The sequence below is a fragment of the Parambassis ranga genome, chromosome 1 (genome assembly GCF_900634625.1).
Source record: "Parambassis ranga chromosome 1, fParRan2.1, whole genome shotgun sequence".
NCBI lineage: Eukaryota > Metazoa > Chordata > Actinopteri > Ambassidae > Parambassis > Parambassis ranga.
This window is the reverse complement of record NC_041022.1, coordinates 10004072-10026191: the sequence shown is the minus strand read 5'-3', so window position 1 is coordinate 10026191 and position 22120 is coordinate 10004072. Positions and strand designations below refer to the sequence as shown.

At 39.5% G+C, this 22120-nt stretch overlaps 1 long non-coding RNA gene across 1 annotated transcript in view; it reads left to right on the top strand.

The window, feature by feature from the left end:
• The first annotated feature begins 7476 nt into the window (after window positions 1–7476).
• The window catches only part of LOC114441762 (uncharacterized), an 80627-nt gene continuing 65983 nt past the window's right edge, over window positions 7477–22120 (top strand). Inside the window, exon 1 of the long non-coding RNA XR_003671279.1 lies at window positions 7477–7722. This is a non-coding gene — a long non-coding RNA (uncharacterized LOC114441762). The remainder of the gene's footprint in view (window positions 7723–22120) is intronic.

Genomic DNA, 22120 nt, shown 5'->3' with positions numbered 1-22120 from the left:
TGCTACTGACTGGCTGCTTGTATACACACTTAAACCGTCTGAATGGAAATCCTGAATGGTTCCGTAGAGGAGAAGCATCGGTTTGATCCACTTCTTTTCAATTTGAATGTTAACCTGTAGTGCTAGGAATAACTTATGTTTAAGATACCTGGAAGTGTCAGCATTCAAGTAGTTTCCTTGTTCCTGATGATTATAATAATAATAATAATAATAATAATAATAATAATAATCCATATGGTGTTTTTTTACCAAAGCACACGTATGGTCTATTGTATTGCCTTTTTAAATCCCTTTTATTTAATGATTACATCACTAACTATGATGACCTTGTTTGGAAGTTGTGTAGCGTATACTATAGACAGAGAGGTTTGACTAGTTGTGGTTTGCTCAGAGAATAGAAATCCCTGCATACAATACCTTTATATTCACCCTTCTCTAATAAATCCCTCAACTTGACCCTTTGCGTTTCCCGTCTCTTCCTTACTCTGCAGGATCGATATGTGAGTATTATCGCTGTTATGCCTTTTAATAATGTCAAGCAGCACGTATAATCATTAGCGCAATGAGTGCAAGATCTGCAGATGAAAGGATTCCAGAGAAAGAAAAAAAAAATCTATTAAGTGCTGAAAGCTTACAAGAAGAGGTGTATCGATTCAGGGTCACAGGTCAAAGTGCCATTACTTCACTGTGACGTGAGATAATTGGTCTTAGGTCAGCACTGCTAATGCTAACTTTGGGGGGGGGGTATTTTTTTTCATTATTCTCAGAACATGTTATTTGACCAGGTTCTCACACAAAAATATTATTTCTTTATTTATTGATTTTTGCCTGAAAGCGAAATGTTGCGATCAGGTGCCTTTTAGGTACTTTCAGGTTTTGTGACACCATCATCAGCTTTCTGAAGTGGACACTACAACATCAGCATTTCTTTTTTGGAGCATCTCTGACAATAAGCACACATTCTGTCTGTCTCAAGTTCAAGCGGTGTTCGATCCTACTGCATATCCTACTGCCTCTGGTAATATTGTTAATATTTGAGTGATGTAGTTCTTAAAACTATTTTTAACTTAAAATACCTGCAGGACTCCATGACACTCCATGCAGCCTCTGTTCAGTCCTATCTGGTGGTGGTAAATTGACGATGATGGCAAACAAAGCAAAATATTATAGCAGCAATATTATAGGCGTTTAGCTGGAAGCTGACTCTTATTTTATTTAGTTAAAAATACACTTTGTCTGTTAAATTGGCATCTATCTGATGAGCAGTCAAAGCTGTATCTATTTCTCAAAGTTAACTGCTGACTCTATGTCAGGTATAGAAGCCAGTATTGACCACTGAAGTCAATCTCTCTTAAGCCCGCTGAGTTGTCGAGGGGAGGGAAGGGGAAAGGAAGGTTGGAGGGGGAAAAGAGGAACAGTTGTTAGAGAGCTGCATGATCTCCAGTCAGCAAGACGTGAAACCCCCCAGTGCTCCGGGCTCTGACTGGGAAAGTTTGAGCTCTTTAAAAGGCAGAGAAAGATCAGTGTGGATACTACCAATGTGAGGGTTATACAGCCTGTCTGGTTTTTGAGGCCTTCATGCCGAGTGAATCTGCACTGAATTAGCTCTTTTTAAGAAGACGGCACAATGCATTCTTTTTTAGAAATTGTTCTGTCAATTCCCTGAAGGCACCCTGTCGTTAGTGCAAATCAACTGATTGCCTGACACGACCTTGATCTCTCATGAATCAAATCAAAAGCACTGATAAAGCGTAACTATCTCAATAATGGCTCATACGACGCTAGTTTAGATAATTCTGTCGCTGAGAATGAATACGGCTCTTTATGTATCCACATTGTCCTGCTAATGACCATTAAACACAACATGCATCAGCAGAGCAGCCTCTCTGTTTAGGAAACGGTGCCACAGGGGGGAGAAGAAGTGGTAACACAATCCAGTTAATGGAGGGATTAATTCCTGGCTAAAATTTAAAAAAATAATCCCTGTTTATGTGTCCATCTCTGCTATTCCAATAAAACATGTTATTATGGCTGACAGGCCGCTCTCTCTGAAAAACTTAACAAGAGAAAAAATAATTAAACAAGAAGCAGTGACAGCGGCAGAATTACCAGTTTGGATTTTAGGGCTTTGATATGAGGGATGTCTACATGGGATGTGCGGTATTAAAGGGATTAAAAACAGAGTTCTAATCTAGTTAAACAAACCTCCCTCAGACCAACTATAAAAATAGACGGCGAGGAAAATGACTGTCAAAGTCCCAGAGGGAGAATGGTGATGAAGAGCGCCCAACCAGCTGCTGCAATATGTTTTTTTTTTTTTCTTTTTTGGCTTTCAGCGTGTGGTGTCAGAATCTTTGTGACACTGAATACTTTGCCATCTGCACACACCGACGTCAGTGCTGTACAGGGACCTTTTATGGCTGCAGTTCTTTTATAATGCAACATGAAAATTAATTTAGAGAATTGTAAGCTTGTCTCGGCTTGACCTAAGTTTTACCTATTCACTGATGTCTTATTTTTTTTTAAGGGATGGCTGACGTGTCCTTTTGCACCTTTATTTGGATCGCCTCAGTTGGACAACAACGCCTACTGTAATAAAACACATTTTGCCTTGAGTGAATCATTTCAGTTTGAACCCGCTGACACACCGCTGCTGCTTACAAATTCATTCCAGACCCTCCTGAGATGTGAAATGAATACTTTCCTTTATTTATGTATATGTTTAACTCTTTAGATCAGGGTCAACGCTCTTTCTAATTCTAATTTTCTCAAAGAAAAGCCACCAGATGGAGAGACAATCCTCTCCTTAAAAATTTGACAAAAGTAGCACACTCACACACACACACAGCTTGTTTTAAAGCATGTCTGGAGGTCAAGTGCGCACAAGTGTGTGTTATGTGGCTGCCCACACTCCTCCACCCAACTCATTCTTTATTCACAGTTTCCAAGCATGTAAATTTAAGCAGGGAGCGTAGTGGCATTTTGTCATTTCACAAATTAAAAACTTAAAAAAACACAATGAGAATGATTGACATATCATAGTAATGTATTACTATTTACAAAGCAAGCCTTGTATGAAGTGCTGTCGCAATCAGCACACATTCATAAAACTCTAATTTACATTTTATCTTTGAACATATGAAGATTTTTTAATACTACTGACAGTGAGAGAGGGCTGATTGATAAATATGTGGCCCTAATAAAAAAAAAACAGCACATTTATTTATGACATAATCTAACAGTTATCCACATGGTCCATAGCAGCATCAAAATGCCAAATAGATAGTGGAGTTCAGATCCACAGTGCTGCATTGCAGCCATCACCACATGGACTTGAGTGTCGCCCTGTTGGGAGAGCACTCCTCTTTGTCAGCTTGGATCTCCTTAACTTTCTCCCACAGCTGTCTCAGGGGATCAGTGTAAAAACTGTGACCCTTTTCCAAGCGCTCCACAAGCAGCGGTCCTTTCGCATCCCAGGAAACAGAGGCCATCACCTCGCATGTGGACCTGACTGACCTTCTTTGGAGCCGGAAACTTTGGACTGGGTTCCACTGTTTTGATTGTTCTTTCCTCTCTGCTTGGAAGTGGTGGACCGCAGTTATAAATAGCCGTAGAAACCTTCAGGATCTGCCTCCCTTGAACACATTGTGTCGGGTCTGCTTCTCATCAGACTGAAGGAGTCTCAGCGCCGGGTGAGCTGAGTTGATACCTGCATGGTCGCATTTCTGTGAGATACACAGCTCTGTGTGTCCCGCTGTGTTAGTCCTCGACCTGTCAGGATCTTTTCAGTGGTCTCACGTGCTTTGACATTGACTGGCCTTCCAGGACAGAGGTCATCTTCCAGGCTTTGTTTGCCAAATCTGAATTCAGTAGCACACTTCTTCACCATGCCATTAAATGGAGTCACATTCTTTGGTGTGGCCACCGTGTCCTCATTTGATCTCTGATATGATCCAGAAAAAAATAATTTTTACATGAGCTGTATATCTAACTCCAGTCTATTGCTTCCATTTCTACGTTCTGTGTGATCTTGTGTCCAACACCTCTGTCTACTGAACTTATGGCATGTAAGATCACAGAAATAACTTTATCTGTAGGGACAGCATAAAAAGCTGCGCGTGCTGCATACACATATTTCTCGCTGTGCTACATAAAGGGCACGCTGCTTCCTGCACTTTTTATAGAACATAAATCAAGCTCTGCATAAACACCCAAATATAAACATAATGCCAAGCTACACTAGAATGCATATTGCATACTAAAAAGGATTGTCCTTTTTTATTTTTTTTTTAATACATCACAAGGTCAGCCATCTTTTATGTGTCGTTGTGCAGATGTTTCTCCATGAACCACTTTTCCTGATATTATTTCATTAATCTATAATTATCTGAGTTGAGCAACACAACTACAAAGTTTGTTTTGAGCCTTGTTGTGACAGTTTAGATTCCAGAGGAGCTTTCAAAATGTCCACAGAGCAGCTGGCTGGCTGGTTGTGTGCACTCTGGATGCTGTCAGAGACCTCCACAATTACCTTCTCACACGGGTGGCAGTGATGGACAGTTCGAGGAGGGTAGGGGGTGGGGAGTGTGGGGTGCAGGGGCCACAGTGCTGTCTCTGGGTGTAATGAACAGTGCACTGTTGGGTGAAGAGTTTGGAAGGGGGACCTGGGGCCACAGTGTTGTGTTGACCTTTAGAATGATGGACAGTTTGAGGTTGGGATGGGCTGTGATTTTGTCAGCTTCGGTGTTTTCAGTGAAGGCGGGTAAGAAATGGCCGCTGTGAGTGAGGGGCAGGTAGTTGTTAGTGGCATCCCGCTAGGGCTGTGTGTGGAGGCGGACGGGGTCCTGTTGACCAAAGAAGAAACTGGTTTAAAGAAAGTTGCTGCTTATAGTGTGTGTGTGTGTGTGGGGGGGGGGGAGGGCATATTGATGATATTGATCCCATATTGCCTGCAGCCTTGTTATTTAATATCAGACTTTTGTTAATGGCTCACAGCACATAGAAGAAGGCAGATGTGTGTCTGATTTTATGTCTGTGTTGTTTCTGGTAATCCAGACCTGCTGATATCAGCAGTAGATCTGCAGAAAAACCACTTTGATGGACACATCAGCAGTCACTAGAATTAATAACCAGGATTTGGAAATCCAAAGTAACTCTGACAACATGAATGCTGTTAGATCAAATCCTATGGCCTCAAACATTTTAGCACCTCCTTTAGTTGAAAAACAAATCTAACCTTGGTTGATTTAATAGTCCAACATCAACTTGTTTTTTTTTGTGTGTCTCACTTAAAACAAAATATCCCATTATAAAGGAAGAGCTTAACATTTTGTGAAACACAAAGTGTGGAAGCACATGTCCTAATTACAGAGATTTACCTGGGTTTTATTTGAACAGTCACGACTCTGTTCTCAAATAATTACTTTTGAAGTTACTATAGTCCTTTACGCACCCTTCCCTTTTCTTTGCCTGTGTTTGTTTAGCTTGTCTACCACTCCTAAGGGACATGCAGTAATCGAGTACACTCCTGTGTTGTATCAGAGGAAGTCATATCCAATGTGCATGGAAGCAGAAGAATAACATGAAGCCCATGCTAGGCTAAAAACAAACCTGACCAGGTCAGCTTTACCATTAGTCCTGATTCAGGATTTATTTATTTATTTTTTTACATTTTATACTCCACCTGCCTTGTTCTATTTGATGGGGATAATAGATGGTGAAATTAGAAACAAAATAAATCTCTGAGTCTTTTTATCACCAGGTCAGAGTGATCTCTGCAATAAAAACTAAAGCACAACACCCATCCTGGAAGCAAACAGCCTCTTTATTGAGTGTGTTTTAATATCTGACACAGCCCGGTCCTCTTTGGTAAGAAAAGGTCAAGCCAAACCGACAGATGATCAAAGAAGACGCACCAAAAAAAAAAAAAAGAAAAGAAAAAAGAAATGTATTGATTTTACTGCCTCATGACCCGTCGCACCATATAATCAGCTTCGTCGTGTCTTACATAACAACTTGTAATCTGTCTCCTACGTTGCCTAAATGCAAACCTTTGCCGAGAGGATTATTAAGCCCTGTCGGAGGTCCGCACAGGTTCCTTCTTTTTACTGTGTATTTCACCAGATGGTACCTTAATGAGCCTGAGCTGTCAGCGTTTAAATTACACAGAAGCGAGGGATGGTGTGGCGAAGAATGAAATACCCTTTACAAATTTGAACAAGGTCATAATAAAGCGGTCAGCGCTCGCCCCCAAAAATGGCCGGAGAAGCGGCGTGATTTATGTCTGCCTGTAATTGAATGAGGGAAGGAGAATGACCTCTACTAAGCCTGAACCTCAGCCAATCAGAGGCAGACGTTCTATCACCAGCGAGCCATGTGAGCCCGGCAACTGCTAACTATTAACATTAGCTTTCAGAGAGAGAGAGAGAGAGAGAGAGAGAGAGAGAGAGAGAGCGAGAGAGCGTCGGCTGCAGTCCATATTTACCCATCAGGAGGGATACAGAGTGGATAGGAAGTGTTTAACTGATGAAACTTTAAACATTTCTCTGCCTGGTCAGCAGCTTTTTATGGGTTATTCAGCCGTAACAGTAAAACACAAGATATAACTACTGATATAAATCAAGCTATAAAATAAAACCATTTGTTTTAATGGTTCATCAGATTATGAGGTTTTCTACTCAGGCAAGGACTCGCATGCTGAAGGATACAAGTTCCACATAGGGGTGAGCTGAGGAGACCGAAGGACACTGAAAGGTTTAAGGTGCACTCCTCTGTCCATGCTGGGACAGTTATAATGCTGGTGTCATGCTCCCTCTTAGAGATAATAATCTGTGTGTCACACCAGCTAAACAGGCTGAATACGCCACTGGATGGACACAGATATACCACGACCATTAGGCATAATCATATCCAGACTTACTGCATAATTAGCCACAGAGCTGGACTGCACGTGCTACTTTTTCTACTATATAAGCCACGCAGTTATCATGTTAATCACTGTTAGCATTTCCTAATAAAGGCTCAACACAGTGAAGCTGAGCTTTAAACTGATGGATGTGTTTCTTTCATCAGTTATCACAGTGTGGGTCTAAGTGGTGGGCTGATTAACACAAGCAGGAAGTAAACTACTAGTAGCCTATATATATATTTGTGTGTACAAATACCTGGATCAACATAAAAACTATGAGTTTGTTATGAATACTTGCAAATTTCTCCAGGTTTTGTTAAAAATAAAATAAAATAAAATAAAAGTTCATATATTTCTTAGACTAGTCTTGTGGTATTCACTAATGTATTGTCAATTAGGGTAATATATAATTGTATTGTTATCGTTTGATGTCTTTATTGGTGGTGGTGGTGGTTGGGAACACAAATTAGGTTCTTTTGTCCACCAGGACAACATTAAATGTGACAGGAAGTGGAAAGCCGTCATCAGTAAACAGTAAAAAGAGCCACAGGTTGTTCTGTGACCCAGAGAGCACAGCAGCAGCACCTGGACGAGCACGCGCTGCAACTTTTACATACACAGGTGGGAGCACGTGGGGAACAACACACCTGAAGTCGCGAGACGCGGGTGCGCGCGCTCAGACGCGCTGTCCCGGAGTTTTGAAGAAGATTGTTAAACATGGCGACAAGAACGGTTCTTCCAGCTAAACCCGGACAGAGCGGGACGTGCAGCCAGGTGCAGGTGGAGAACAAGGACTCGACTGGACCTTTTTAACTGTGAGTATAAGAGCTCATTGTTTTTTGTCATAACCGCAGTGTGTTTACTGAGTGTTGAGTGACCGCGCTGAGTGGCCGCAGCTTGTTTGTGGAAAGTTGTCGCTGCCAGGTTTGTAATGCGTTTTCAGTAATGTCGGTCCTGCTTCAGGTCATAACACACGGTTCAACATCTGTCATCACTCACCTGCTGTTTTGTGTTTTCACCGTCACGTCCAGACAATTATGCAAAGTTAGGTGAAGTTAGCATTTTATGTGTTAAATGAACTGGTTTGGATCAGATACTGTACTTCTTACTGCACTATGCTGTTTGTTTGTTTGCTGGAAACCTTGTAGAGGTAGATTCATGGAGTTAGTCTATATATTCCTTAAGGGGCCAATTAGTGCTTTAAATAGATATATTTATACCTTATTTGTCCAATGAGAATAATTTGTTCTTCATTCTGGTATTAACAAGCCCTTTGCACTGTGAGATGGATGAGTGGATGAATTTTGATGTAGTTTTGATAAACCTTGAAAATATATTTCATTTTTTTTGTATTTATTTGTGTTGTTGTGGTCCTAGACTTTCATCAGACCTAAAAAAATGAATAACCTTTGCACTGTAGAAGATCCCAGGTAATTAGTAGGAATTGTCAACATACAATAATGTACAATTCTTAATAAAGTACGGTTACAGCTACTCTCCCAGTTATACAAACTATAGGAGATTATATAACATAATTTGCAGTCTGCAGTCATAATTTGCAAATCTGAAGCCCAGATAATCTTTAATAAATATATTTTCAGCCGATTTCTAAGAATTTGTGTACCTCTCTTGACATTGTCCCATTTTGTGTGTGTCCTTTTATGGACATGTTTATTGCTCTGATGAATGTTATTTGTCAAAAATATTTAATTAAATACCCATCCTCAACAGAAATATCAAAGCCAAAGCCAAGCACTGGCTGACCTGCATCGAGCTCGACTTGGATGATGCATATTGACCCATTGAAATTGACCGCCAACTCAACGTTGTGCACCGTGGTCTGAAACTGGATTTTTCCTGACCCAACACCCCATTAACCTTACTGCTAATTCTTTTGTTTTGATCCCTATAGAGAAGTGTGGATTTAATAACATCCTACACCTTTATATATCATCACATTAAAACAGACCTGCTGTGACTGATTCCTATGCTGTTCTGTTAAAAAGGAACCTTCTCCATGGCTGGAATCTAATTCAGAGGCAGTTCTCACAGCACGCTACTGTCACGTTAGCCAGTGCCTAATTCTGTCTAATTGAGTAATGACAACGATGCTGCAGAGTGACACCTACGCTGCAAGGTCAGTCCAATGCGTTGCCAACTTCACACAGAGAAACTGAGTCAAGTCCACTCGAACCACAGTGCACACAGCAGGAAAGATCCCATAATCCAATAAATCTAACCACAGGTTTCGCACACACACACACATGTGCTGGAATGTACATGCACACCCACTTTCACTCTGCTAGCTTTGGTGCAAGCCAGATTCTTCAAGGAGATTTAACCAGCTCTGTGGTTGGCATTGTATCATCACAGTGAGATCACTCTGAATTGATTCATGGACCCTTTTTGTTTTGTGCATCAGCTCTTGCTGTTTTTTTCTGTTAGCACTCTAAATTTACCTTTTGACACTGAAGAAATGTTCCTGTCATGAAGTGAGAACACCTGCCTTCCTGTGCTTGCATTGTATTCTATGTAGCTTCATGACTTAAATTCCAAGAATGCATCCACAGAATGGTAAGACTCAAATGTGTGTAAACAGACTTGACAACAGGGGGCCAATTGTTTATTTATTTATTGTTATTAGGGTTAGTGCAGGTCAAAGTGATGACAGTAATGAGAAATAACATATAAAAATGACAAAAATGAAGCTCAGACTTGAAGTTGTTACAGTATAAATACAAACCAGACTAAAGCAGAGCCAGGATGATTACAAGGAAGGACAAAGAACGCACATTGTTGTATATTTATTTTTTATGTGTGCTGTTGGCGTCATAATTACAATAAAAACAAAATGTTAAAAGGACAGTTATTTAGCCTTTTATCTGTAATTGCTCAGAGAATTGTTAATTATTTCTCTGTTCTCGGCTCAGTACTCGTAGGTTGGATAAATTGTTGGCTGTTTGCAGGTCCTAAAGGAATTAAAAGTGTGGAGGAAAATGAACTGCACATCCAAAAGGCTTAATGCTCCATATGTGAGCTTTAGTGTATCCTTGCTCAGGTATAATGAAACATGCACGCTGTATAGATTACAGAGTCCTCTGAGGTAAATTTGTGATATGAATAAAATGTATCTGACTGACATATTGGCATGACAGGATGTTTGAAGGTAATACACAGGAGGACACTAGGACAGTACAGTTGTTCCACCCCACTGTTTTTCCATTGATATTCTCTGTTGTAAGGATTTAAAGTGCTAATTTTCCACAAACCTTGTTCATGAGTTTATAATTCCATTTGTGTTGCTCTTAATAGCAACAAGAGCTTAGACCAGGGCACCAAGGTGCTCCTCTATCCATTAAAATGTTCGACTGCCCATTTAATGCATCTGTACCTTTTTGTAAGTAGCTCGATCCATCACTGTTCTCAGAACATGGTCCTGGAGAGACCATTGATGCTCGGTTTACACTGAACTCTGAAATATGCTCTACTTAAAGTTAGGCCGGAGCAATGAAATGGAAGCAGGGATAAATAAAAAATAGGTACAAGGGGTGTGTGATTTGGCAATTATTACAAATTGTTTTTGTTTTTATGGCATATTTCCATTTTAGGATAGATCAAATAGTGGTTTATTATTGGTTAATCTCACTCTCTGTGTGTGTGTGTGTGTGTATATATATATATATATATATATATATATATACTATTTTTTTTATATTATATACTGTATCATTGTTTTCGCAGAACAGCACTGATGTTGCTTCACCTCCTTACCTCTTCTGCACAGACTACTTCCAAGATGGTGTCTTTTTCTAACATAGTGTATGCAAGATAGTGTGGCCTCAGTTTTGGCAGATGTGGAACTGCGGCGTACATCTTTATGTCAATGGTCTTAAACTAGGACATCTCAGTTTCATATTTTGGTAAACAAGTAAACGTGTTTAATTTCAGACAAGTCCGATTAAAAAAGAGAAACTTGAGCTGGATCACAGACGCACTATAAAGGGGTCAGCCCCAGTTTGCTGTGTTGTGCTGTCCGTTTTGTGCTTGGTTGTCATTGCTCTCCCTCTTTCATTTTATCTGATTAATTATTGATCAAATTTGTTGTGACTAAAGTAGAAGGCTGCTGCTGTTATTTCAGTCTGTCAGATTCTGTCCACTTCTTCTCTGACTTTGAATGAAATGTAGTTAAGATGATAAGATTGAGGAATAGTGTTTAAATCTAGTCACATGGTTTTGATAATATTTGCTTTCTTTAAATTTGACTGAATATTTGGCATATTTGAGTGACAGGTTATTATTCACATACAGACCAGGGAATGAAATTTATTAAAAGCATGTTTGTGTTTTGTATCCTAACTCTCTAAACATCTTTTTCTTCTTTGCTATTTCAAAGCTATTAACTGGTGATTTTTACATATTGACTTTTTTTTCACTCAAACTGGCTACATTTTTCATTTGATTTCTGCCCATTATGATTAGAAAAGCCTGCTGCAGAGAGCTACTCCCTAGAGCTCCCCCCTCATACTGTACCATGATGCTATTGTTCCTGGTCCCATATGTGAAAGTAATAGCTCTCTATCTCAACAGACACTTGGTAAGAATGAGGCTTTTAAGTTTTGAAAATGACTTAATGGAAAGCTAAAAGAAGACTAAAATTAAAAACATGACATCCGAATTGACGCATTTTCTTCATCAAGCCGATCCCAGGTGCGTCCCTTTCGTGGCCATGCATATAAATGATAGCTTCCCCCCACATAAACAGCTGTTGTGAGGCGTTGGTGTGCTTTGAATGTGCTGTCCATTTCAAACGGGATTTTATCATTGTCATCACCACCTTTTCTCCACATTTCCTCCAAGCTGCAAAGTAAATTGTACACAATGTGATGGACAATAACATGCTCAGAGATGTCCTATGGTCAGACAGCAGCCTTTTCATGTGTTAAAAGGCGCCGGATGGCAGAGGGGTTTCACACATCTCTAGCCAAGTGTTTCTGACAGGAGGAGCAATACAAGGCAGCCGGTCGAGCACACCAGTACTAACGACTTCAAAATGGAGCCTTTCATCTCACCAGCAGTCACTGAGACATATCATTCAAGCCTCAAAGGCAGCAGACATTCTGGCCCAGCAGACCAAAGGCCATACACAATTTAAATCTGCAGGCCCACACTTTGCAGTTAATATCCGTGTTTAAGGATCTTTATTAATACACATACTCTGTATGCTAACCAAGCTCTTAATTGTCTGATATGTGACAAAACCCTGCCTGGTTTTCTCTCCAGCAATGTCTATAGCATTTGGCTGTGGTGCAGTCCAGCTCTGTTGTGGCTGCCAGAGACAATCTGCCTTTCTAGCTTGTGTGTGTGTGTGTGTGTTCACCAGGTGCAGGAGCAAAGCCCTGGCTCTTTTCCTCACAGCTCTGCAAACAAAAGGTTAAATTCAGGTGTGAGTGTATCAAAAATGTCTCATTATCAGCTTTTGGCCTAAAATTTCTTTGCACCTAATTAGTTCCAGACTGTTTCTTAACCCATCATTGAGTCGAATTTCTATGGAGAAGGATGTGTAGAAACCGGTCTCCAAAATCACAATAAAGTTGAGTAGTGTGTGTTTCTACTGTTTCTTTTGGCTAGTGCCTCTGTGATTATTTTCAGGAAGGTTCTGCCATCTCTATTTACAGTCTGCTGCAGTAACATTAGCTTTATCCTGCTAAAATCTAGGATTACTCCATCAGGCAACAAAAGCATCTGCAGTTTTGGCAGACACACACATGCACACACACATCTTTACACTGTCACAAAAACACTTTGCTGTGCAGAATAAGATGTATTATACCAGAAGAATGTAAAAATATTTTTTCTCAGGTACTTTACTTTATAAAAAGAAGGCAATAAAGTGTGATCCCACATAGTATACATTTTCTCTGCATATGCATATACACATGCACATGTGTAAATAAAACCACACACATTCTCTGTAATCTGGAAAAACAAAACACTTGCCATCCCCAGTGTGATTTCAATATAGACTTTCCTCTGAGAACAACAAGCTAAACGTTGGCAGTGGGGCCCTTTTGATTTCCAATTTGGACTAAAATTGGAAAACACTGAAATTGCCATTTTGCACAACTTGCTTGATTACATTTTTCATTTCTGTGTTATAGTTGCTGCTCAGCAGGGAACAATACTTGATGTCTACATTTGTATGGTGCGCACTTTACTTTAAGAGACCAGCCATTTCTGCTGAACGTGTTTGAAATTATAAACCGAGCCCCTTAGAGAGGTGACTGATGTCTTTTGAAACACGGGTTTAAATGTTCAAATGTCTTTAAATCAACAAAAGACCACACGACATGTTTCAAATGCCTCTAGTAACTCGTCCATCATGTAGCTGTAATTAAAATGGATGAGGACAGCTGTTGCCTGATGGATATTAGGTCTTCTGAAACAACTCAAAAACCAATGATTAATAACTTCTACTGTGCAAGTACTGATGATGATGATTAAAGCACAAACAAAGATTCCACAATCCGATTAGCTTGGAAGATCAGCTATGTGAAAATAAATTGAAAAATCTGTTTCAATGCAATTCTCAAGTATAAAACAACAGTATATTAAAAGGTTATAAAGAAGCCTTTGAAATTCAGATTCTTTAATCTATCTACTCACATTGTGCTCCTTTTTCCTGTTGTACTGCAGTACACCCCCATCCTTCCTTCATTTCTCTTGCCTGGGGAGCTTGGATGTCTCCAGAGGCCTCCACTTCAGTACAAAAGCGGCATTAATGAACTCTTTAGCCTGCACAATTGCTTTCAGGAAAGGAATTGTACTAAAAAATATTTCTAATGCTTTTTTTCCCCCCTTTCTTTTCTTGATTTTCTAAAATGATCAGAGACATTCCTGAGTCACTAATTTCTGGCAGTGATAGGAACATTTTGACTGTTTTATCCCCACAGAGTTAGGGGAAATAGCAAGAGGGAGGCATAGAGAGCACAATCATTCTGCTTTGACTGTCAGATAGGAAGAATGGCGGGACTTGAATGAGCCTGCGGGCCCGCACTCTGGATTCTCTTTATAGCTCTGCCATCCCATGCAAAAAGGAATTTTGAATGTAGCTCCTACATATTTAATACACAACTTGTTTCACAGATGTTTCTCCAGACATTTTCTGCCTCATAAAACAGGTTATATTATTTTTTAATAAGCCAACATCTCCTGTTGTTATGAGGATAGGTTATGAAGCCCATCAGCGCTGCTTTGATGTGAATGTTGACAGAAATATGCATAAGCTGGAATGACAGGACAAAAGGATGCAAACACAGCACTTACATGCAACTTTGTGTGCCCTAATGTATGGTGCAAAGAAAGTCTTTCAATCTAGGGGAACCAATACTTTGGTGCAAATTCTGGGCCCAAACTTGGAAAACAGTGTAGTTTGTTAAGGAACTAATGGAGACAGTGGATGAGAATGGGCAAGTGTGGGTGCAGGTCTGCTGTGCTGCACAGTGTATGGATGTATTAGATGTTTAGGAGTATGTATAAAAACATTTATTACTGTAAAGTTCAGTTTTTTTTATTTGCTCATTTAGGATTTGTAAAGCCTGATGAAGAGTGATAAGGTTCGGACAGGAAAGTTCTTCCACAGAGTTCTGAACGTGGAGGATCTGAATTATTAGTCTGGAAACTGGAGTATTTCCAGGGTGTTTTCTACTGATCTGTCTATAAAATGTCATTGATTAATCATGGACTATCAATCAATGATGCAAAACCACCTGTTGCTCCAGATGCAGAAGTAGATTTTCCACCTTTAGAACTTCAAGAGCTTGAAGGTGGGCATCTGGACTGGTAGAGTTTCAGTTCTAAGCTGATGAAGCTGAAACATCTTCAAGCTTCCAGGCTCTTGAATAAAAATGACCCGAGATGAACTAGATGACTGAAAATCTTGATCAACACCTTTAGAAATCAAATGGAACAGCAGTACTATAAAGTTGCACATCAAGTCCATTTACTTTGTCACATAGTGTAGTCAGTATTAGTATGACTGCAAGCTTCTGTGATATGAGTCAACGATAGACGTCCATGTTAAGAGCAGACAAAAACAAGACTACCTCTATTTAGATCATGACAAATTAAAATGATGACAAGGTCTGGGTGACGACTTTGAGTGACAGATAGGGAACATCACATATCCCTCTCTGTCTGCTTAGTCACCTTTTTCTCATTTTTGGATTCACAAGGGATTTACAAGTAGTGCCAGGAAAAGCGGCAGCCAAAGTCTTCCACACTGAGCTTCAAAACTGCTTTTTAGGAAACCTGTGGATGATGTTATGAAGGGTTTGTCCCACTAATTTATAGTGCTTACCATATAATACCTAATTAATTCAGCTTTTTACTAACTAGAAGAGCATACATTGAAAGAGTCTTCAGAGTCTTTTATCTCATGCAAGTAAAACAGTGATACACAAACCCCACTGTTTATATTGTCTTTCACACAGGGACTCACACTCTCTTTCATTAAAGCAGTGGGAATTGTTTTCTCTAAAAAACACCTTTTTCTTCTGTGTGCGTCATCCACAGTATAATCGCTCTGATTTTTAGCTGTTCCGACAGCCTGGTTCATTCCTGCATTAATTTCTCCATTTCCTGTGTCGGAGAAACATGTTACAAAAGTCTACACGGTGAACAACACACATAACATCCTATAATTTAACCCTTTTGGAGAAAATAACCCTGCAATTTCTTTGCCTATGAACACCTTTTTTTTTAACCTGCAGGCTTTGTGATAAGTGCGTTGAGTCATACCTGTATATTATTTATTAAGCATTTTCAAAGTCTGAGTGTTATTTTGTTACATCACTGAACACAATGTACTTGAACCTTGATCCTCCTTTTGTGTTATTTGGAATTATCTTTTGCACAGAGTGGCTGAGGTCAACATAACTGCACAGTTGACATTATTTCTAATGACTTTAATTGAATACTAAAATACATGAATCTGTTCTTTGAAAAGTCAGGTTTAATATAAAGCCAATAAACACCACTAAGAAGAAGGTTTCTGGGTCTCTGCTCCGTTATCCTGTGTTTCTGACTGTTAAATCCCATTATGCTGCCCTAAAGAGGGGCTGCTTGCAATGAATAGACCTACAATATACTTTTCTGGTCCTGGACAGCAGTTGATTTTTAGTAGGTGGCTATTCCTCTCACCCAGCTTGGAGAAGCTTTTGAGGTGTACCTTTGAAAGTATTGCAAGTTTATTATAAGCCTTTTAGTAGAGTGGATTCATGCTGAGCTGTGAAAGTGCTGAAGGAGAGCATAACAGGTCTGCCTGCAGTCGCATCTGGAGCTCAGGAGTAGGTTTGATTGCTCGGAGTTGTTAAAAGTTCCTCACTGTTTCTTCCTGTGTGGTTTTAGCAAAAGACTCTTTAGGGAATGACTCAGTGCAGACAGCAAAACAGTTTTCTCATTTAATTTTAGGAAATTTCGTGACAGTCTGAGAGTCAAAAAAACAGCATACCAGAAAGTGTGGAGGAAACTTGTTAACTCGGTGAATTGTGCATGCAAGTCATTAGCTCGTAATCATTAAATCTATTCCACCAGTGTACCACCTTTCTCGTATTGTTCTGAACCTGTTTTGCATAGCGCAGGTCTCACAAGGCTCAAGGCTTGAAAATCCATCTAAATCCTGTCTCCTCCCTTTCATGAATTAAATTAGTGAGTGAATCTGGTGAAGTGAAGACTCTTAACTTTCATAGCTGATCCAGTCAATCTATTCACAGAAATGGCAGTAAATCCTAATATTTTATACAGGATATAATAATGGAGTTAGTATTAGACCATGGAAGATGGAAAGTTATAATTAGTGAGGATGGGGGAGGGGTTAGGGGAATTGAGAGTGAGGATCAGTGAGTGTAACAGAGCCAACTCTTCAAAGGGGATCGCTCCAGTTGGGCTACAGTCCGAAATCTGATTTGTGAGTTTTTGAGATGAATTGCCCATTTATGATTACTTCAGTAGTCGATAATCTATTTATGCACTTACTTCAATACTTTTTAAACCTGTTTATTTAAGTAAATATGGTTTCCATGCAGAGTGAAAACTAGCATTCTGTCTTGTGCAATTTAAAAATGCTGTTTTTGCAGAAATGTGTTGGTGGAATAATAATCAATTCAAATCACAATTTGGAGTCAGGCATAAGTATCTTGATTGACTTTCATTGAGTAACATGCTTATATGCATTACCAGTGGATGAACACACCTACTGAACCTACTGGCAAGAAGAGGGAGGCCATTTATTTGGTATCATAATAACAGGGTGATTAGCCTAACTAAAGTCGAACCTATCAGCTAAAAAACAAATACAATACATAATTTTTCAGCATTCTAATTACAACAACCTGTCATGTTTGTTCTTTGTAATATATGATGTTTGCTGCATGTATCTCTCTCTCTCTCTCTCTCTCTCATCATCTTTGTCCTGTCTACCTCTTCTTCTCCTTTATCCGACTATCAGCAGGATGGTTCTCCCCTGTGAGCCGGGTCCTGTTCAAAGTTTCTCCCTGTTAAAAGGGAGTTTTTCCTTGCCACTGCCAGTCTGCTTGCTTGAGGGTTCAGGCTCTGTGTCTCTGTAAAACACCTAGTGACAATTTTGATTGTAAAAGGCGCTATATAAATAAAATTTAATTGAAACTGAATTGAATAACTGGTAGGTAGAAAAGTGTCATAGTAGCCACGTGTACAAGTGCAAGATGACAAATAATAATGTCTGAGATGAAAACATTCAAATTAGAAGCACATTCAGTGTGGGGAAAAAAGTTTCTCATCTAAAGCACACAAGGCATAAGAGGGTATTGAAAAGCTGATTGTGTGGAATGTGCAAAGAATCATCTCTGGCTGGATGTAGTTTAACTCGTCTGTAATACTGCATAACAACATGAAAGTGCTATTTTCTAGGTCCTAAAATTACTGTGGCCCATGTGCTTGGCACAACAAACTCTCACTGTCAGGAATGTCTCTGCTCATTGTGCTGTTTTGGCCCTAGCACTGAGCAAAAGATTGGATTGACTCTTGTATTTGACTGTGCAGTGTCCCTCAGCCCCAGCTGTAAACAGGAAGAAATGAATGGCACTTTCCATGTGGATTCGTGAAGCAGCACTTCTGTAAGAAACCATCATGATTCAAAAGGGGGGATATGTAGACAGCATGGACATTTCCTCATCATTAGCTGCATTAAATGCTGAAAAGATTAGAAGTCCGGATTTTGTTAAATCCAGCTTGGAGTTGCGCCACTGTCCTTCACTTACTGCTGTATTAAATCATGGTGCTCCTCTGACAAACTGTCATGCTGAGAAACTTTTCACACACACAGGCATTCAGCTGTAATCAGTTTCAGTTTCTTTATTTCTTCAAAAGACACCCTCACGGTAGCTTTAAGTGTTTCATTACTGGCTGTGAGCTCCAACATGAGCAGAGCTGTGCTTGCTCTCAAGGGGGGTTGGACTTTCTGATGAATTATCTACAGTCTGATGCACAGCCTTCTGGGCATGTAAAGACTGGACAAGGTGCCCTGCTACAGTATGTTAGCGTGACTGAAATATATAGTTGGGTTACAGTGCTCACAGATGGTCCCATCATATTTTGAACTATATATTTTAAGAAAATTAAAATATTGACATTTGGAAGTGTTTTCTGTGACATATTGCTGGTGTGTGCTGGAGGACTGGAGTTGTGTAGCACATTGTTGTCTTTTTTTAGACGTCCCAATTTTGCTCCTTGACCTGTCCTCATTCAGAGTCACCCTCCAAAATTAGACGCTGGCCTAAGGGCTGACAACAAAATGTGTGAAGGCCTTATTTTCTTTGTTGTTTAGTTACAGGTAGCTTAATGTTGGTGACCTGTTTGTTTGTTGATTTTCTGTCATATTTGCATGAGAGTTGTTTCACCTCGGGACCTCTGCTAATTAATAATAATAAAAGCTTGTTGTAATCTTAATGTCAATGAAAATTCTCAGTCATCCAGGTTTTCATTCAAAATGATAAAGCGCCTCAGTATTTAGACTTGTAATCTTAATCACTTGCGAGGCTGCCATGTCTCAAGAGTAAGTAAAATTCCACCTGCAAATTGATGCAGACCAGGAGGTCAAATTATTACACAACATGTGGATAAATTCATAGAAGGAGCAAGCCAAAGTCCATCAGAAGGGTTAAATACGATGATGAGATGGATGGCCTGCATGCAGCATGCAGTAAGGTACATTTTACTAATTATTGTGTGGGAGTTTGTTGATAGTAAAGTTGTGTGGAGCTAGGAAATGTACAGTTTCCAAAATAGCCGTCGTCTTTGTCGTTTAGGAAGCAGTTACATAAACTGACCTGTCCACGGTGTATCCTGCCTCTCAACCGTAGATAGCTGGGATAGGCTCCAGCTCCCCGTGACTCTGCACTACAGGACAAAGCAGGTTCACATGGACTACTCACTGTTAGAGTGATCAACAGGTTCACATGGACTACTCAAAACACTTTTTTTGAGTAGTCCATTTATAGTGAAAACATAGCCTATGATAAATAATATGGCTTAACAAGATAATGCCAAACAGTTTGTATTCTTTTAAATCTCTGACACGAGTCATGGTCCTCTCCATGCTGTAGGCTATCCATTTGCATGGCGAGCATGTCCTTCATGAGTTCGGCAAACGATGTGGAGAACCATGTCATTATATTAGCTTGCTGTGCCCAAACATCTATTAGTAAGTTGTAATCTGGAAACTATCAAACCTTTTAAACCAAACCAGTACCCTATACTCTAAACAGTGAACCTTCAACTTTGTAAGCTCCCTCTTAACCAATTCAAAAGCAATGAAAAACATTGGTTTGTTTGTGCACTTTTTTTCTGCTATCGCAGTGAGTGAACGACCATAAAGCATGCATTAATTATGTAAATAACAAAGCTGTCATTGTTGGGAATGTTTTTTTCTTTGAATTAAATCAGAATGGCAGCAGATGTATACATGAATATTATTTCTAAATATGGGTTGTCTCTAGTGTGTTTGAGAAGCACATTAAGAGCTTTTTCATATTTTATATTTGTGCATTAACTTTGTTTTGAACAGATACAGTATTCTTTATTTATTTAAAGATTACAATATTCTAAATCTTAATTTGTTTTGACATATACAAGTTTATTTTAAGCAGTGACAATCAACCATATGTCCTCTTCATCTACTCCTTACTGTTCTTCCTCACACTTCTGTCTTCATCTGTCTTTGGGGAATTTCTACAAGACACGAATTGTGATTCAAAGCTGTTCATGTGCAATGTAACCTCTCCTGACATGTGCACAGAGGTCATTTCCATCTCATCTGTGGTTGTTCATGAATTTATAGGTTGTAATGTACCTTACTGCATAGGTTGTCAAATCTGCCAGCTTCATTCTATATTACCTAACTCCATACTAATGTTCTTCCTGAAAACTAAGTGACTGAAAGCATAAATTCTAATAATATAGAGATTTTTATGGCTGCTTTTTCCCCCCCTAATCCATATATGGATTTCCATTGTAAGCATGTTTTGTTTTGCACATTGTAGGTTTGGTTATTTATGTAATAATATAGTATAAATATAGATCACTTCGCTATATAGATTACAACTTGGCAGTATGTTTATCTTCAACTTAAAGCATTTAAATGGTGCAATATGAATTTTATTTTTACTGCCATTTGTTCACCAGTTTGGTGTCTATCATGTCATCATATCATGGAAGAAAGCTTCTGTGTTGTCAATAGCTATGAGAGAAACATTGCAGTGCAATCCAGTAATTGATATCCTAAACAAAACTATAGCTGAATATGTGTTGAATAGAAGTATTTTATTTATCCCAAGCTGGGAAATTTCACCGTTATAGGCACTAGGCATACTAAATATATATCTCTTATTTTTACAAGACATTATTTACAAGAAAATAGATATATACAATATATGTACAGTACAAAGTTTGCAAAGTCTGTCAGTTACAACAATCAGAGTATTATCTATGGCACAGAGAGGAGGTATTTTACAGTCTAATGCCAGGAGGCAGGAAAGATTTGCCTCATGGCGCCTCGTGGTGAGCAGAACTAGGTTGTTATCTGACCTGCCAAGGGGTGGAAAGGCAGTGGTACTGTATGCCTCCCAGCATTAGCATACAGTAAGATCAGAGTTTTATTGTTCCTAGTGGAGCAGTCCACATATTGAGTGAAATCAGTGTTCTGTCAATGGTAACATGATCAAAATCCCTATTGATTACCACAAAGGCAAATTGGCTGTCCGTGATTGCACCACCGTTCACTCAGATACAGCACAATCCCGCCTCCCTTTTTCTTACCACTGCCAGTCACATCTCTATCCACTTGCACAGTCACAAAGCTGGGTGCTGCAACGCTGTTGTCTGGGATGTGTGAGTGCAGCCACGTCTCCGTACAACTCAATAAGCTGCACTCACGGAACTCCCTCTTGGTGTTGATCGGTGCCTTTAGCTCATCTGTCTTGTAGAATATTTTAAAATTATAACATTGAACTAAATTTGTTGTTGTAAATTAAGATGTACAGCCTTCAGATCACTAATCTGAACAATAGTGCAGGAGGAGCCATTATGCTTATGGTTGTTGGGTTAGATTTCATATCACTACATGCATGGCTTTATACATTTGCCGGCACGATGAAAGTATACACAGCAGGGGCTCACGGTGTCCAGGTCAACCTGTGGAGTGAGGTCGGGTCAGGTTAGCATGCTTGATGTTAGATAAAGGTCAACTTCATTACCATGCATTACCAGCAACAAAGAACATGATTTAAAATGACACACAGGTAATTTATGCTTAAAGATAGGAAAAACTATTTATGATTGGTTTCAATAAAGTTCTTACAGAAACTTGGCCTACAGTCAAAACAACTAGAGGAAGCCATAACAGAGAGAACCTTGGCAGCTGAAACCAGCTCAAGATGGCTTTGCCTGATGTGAGCCCACAGTTGGAACCCTTCTGCAGGCGGTTCCAAGCTGGTCTTTGCTGCCCCACTCAGGCAAGGTGCACAGGCTAAGGGACATGAAACCCCACTGACCCTGAGATACCTGCTGATGATGCAGAAGGGTTACAATCATCATCACATGAATGGTAATTATAAAGATACTTGGGATTATAATCTGCATAATTCCTACAGTTGCTGCTTGTAGTGAAGCATCTCTGATTTA